Source organism: Schistocerca cancellata, unplaced genomic scaffold, assembly GCF_023864275.1.
Source record: "Schistocerca cancellata isolate TAMUIC-IGC-003103 unplaced genomic scaffold, iqSchCanc2.1 HiC_scaffold_674, whole genome shotgun sequence".
NCBI lineage: Eukaryota > Metazoa > Arthropoda > Insecta > Orthoptera > Acrididae > Schistocerca > Schistocerca cancellata.
This window is the reverse complement of record NW_026046685.1, coordinates 295001-297500: the sequence shown is the minus strand read 5'-3', so window position 1 is coordinate 297500 and position 2500 is coordinate 295001.

Sequence of the window (2500 nt, the reverse complement as noted above, 5' to 3'; positions counted from 1 at the left end):
TGCGATACAAACCACCAGCGAGAACCGCTGGGGCGACCGAGCAGCAGACGGCGTCGCGGCGCCGAGTGCCGGGCGGCGGCGCATCCTCAACGCACACAGTCCTCAGTCGGACCAGCACACTGCAGATGTCCACCGCGCTTCGCACCGGGCCCGCGAGGACCCACTTTGGCCGCCCGGCGCCGCGCGCAGGGTGCCCCGGCGCGCAGCTGCGCCGCCTGCCGCGTCCGTCGGCCGGCGCGCCTGCCACTGGGCGCCCCCACCAGCCGGCTGTAGCGCGTGCGCCCACGCACCGCGCGGCCAGCACGCCGGGCGGCCCCCCCTCACCGGCCGGGGACGGTCCCACCCAGCCACCGCCGCGTATCGCTTCACACACAGATTTGCCCTTACTGATTTACCTCCAGCAACAACAACCGTACCACAATGGGTTTACCAGTTGTTCATTTGCGTAACGTCACCAGCAAACGTAGACGTCCATCCCAGTTTGCAAATGCAACGATTATTGCATACCTGTCTGTTAGGTGTCACGACACACTACGTCTGCCCACATACACGCAACAAAATGTGCACGACTAGAGAACACGTGGGAGGTGGCCCCCTACGTATGCGATGTCCATTACGAGACCGACTGTCAACCAGCATCTGTACCATGTCGCAGATGTGGAACGCGGTGCACCATGCTATCACACTGTGTGAGAAGAGACGACTACGTTTGAATACACGCGCCACTACATCAACAGACGGCTCATGCTGATCGCCATCCAGGGCGTCCGTTACTCCCACACGTCTCTATGGCGTACCACACTGCAATGTAGCTGTTATGGGGAGACGGCACGTGGCTGAGTGCACAACATTTGGACCGTATGGTTCGCTGTTGTTGGGCGCAGTCGTTGTACGGTCACACATGTGCCACAGCGTATCATTCAGTACATACGGACCTATGTGCAGTACAATGTGAGGGTTAAGCTTACGACATCAGCGGACAGTGGACACAGGCCGTACCACGACGTAGACTGAGCGCTTCGACATGCGAATGCCAGTGAACAGCTGCGAAGGGCATTGAACACGCAAGCACCTGAACGACCAGCGTGCGAAGGCAGGGGGGAGGGGGGGGGCGATGTACATCCTGCAGTCGTCCACATTACAGTGTACAGCGGGAGCATGTCAAAAGTAAGCAACACTTGCGAAGTGTTGAACATGAAACGATACACAAGAGGGTGGGCGGTGCGAGTAGCGAACTATATTCAGAGGGTTGTGGTTAGACAACACTAGATTAATGTAACGTGTCATATGCCAATTACAGAGCAGGTTAAGGCACAACGTGGGTTAGGTTAAGGCACAACGTGGGTTAGGTTAAGGCACAACGTGGGTTAGGTTAAGGCACAACGTGGGTTAGGTTAAGGCACAACGTGGGTTAGGTTAAGGCACAACGTGGGTTAGGTTAAGGCACAACGTGGGTTAGGTTAAGGCACAACGTGGGTTAGGTTAAGGCACAACGTGGGTTAGGTTAAGGCACAACTTGGGTTAGGTTAAGGCACAACTTGGGTTAGGTTAAGGCACAACTTGGGTTAGGTTAAGGCACAACTTGGGTTAGGTTAAGGCACAACTTGGGTTAGGTTAAGGCACAACTTGGGTTAGGTTAAGGCACAACTTGGGTTAGGTTAAGGCACAACTTGGGTTAGGTTAAGGCACAACTTGGGTTAGGTTAAGGCACAACTTGGGTTAGGTTAAGGCACAACTTGGGTTAGGTTAAGGCACAACTTGGGTTAGGTTAAGGCACAACTTGGGTTAGGTTAAGGCACAACTTGGGTTACATTGCGGTACAAATTGCGTTACGAATTTGGTTAGGTTAAGGTGCAAAATGGGTTAGGTTAAGGTGCGAAATGGGTTGGATTACAGTACACAACGTGGTAAGAGAGTGTGTTGTTGGGGGGGGGGGGGGGGACCGAGGTTCGTTGGTAGTGATCATTGTATGTGAATGTCTGAGGCAGCGTCAGTATGTCACAGCGGTTATGTCTCGTCAGGATGCGCTTATGCGCTTATGCGCTTTTCGCTCGTGACTGGAGGCGCGCCGCGTCTGTGGTTGCGGCAAGGGAGCGGCACACCTGTGTGATTCATTCCTGCCATTGTTTCTGTGCCGTAACAGGAGGCAGTGTGGTGGTGTTGGGTGCACCCCTGTGTAGGGGTGGCTTATCTGAGCAATTGTGGATGTCGGACGGGTGGGATATTCTATTTTCGAATTGGACCCCCTGGTGTGGTTATCATAGTGTGGATGGTGTACTGTGGCGGAGAGGATGCACCGGACGTTGGTCCATGCTGGTGCTTACATATTGTATCTGTGTCTGTTACAGGCAGAGAGTAATGTGTGATAGAGTGTCTCGCTGAGGTGTGGTTCATATTGTGTGCACAGACTTACAGCATGTATAGGGACAGCGGGAATTTGGCATATTGGATATAACTCTTCGTGAAACGCAAGATATAGGGGTGGATTGCAACGTACGAG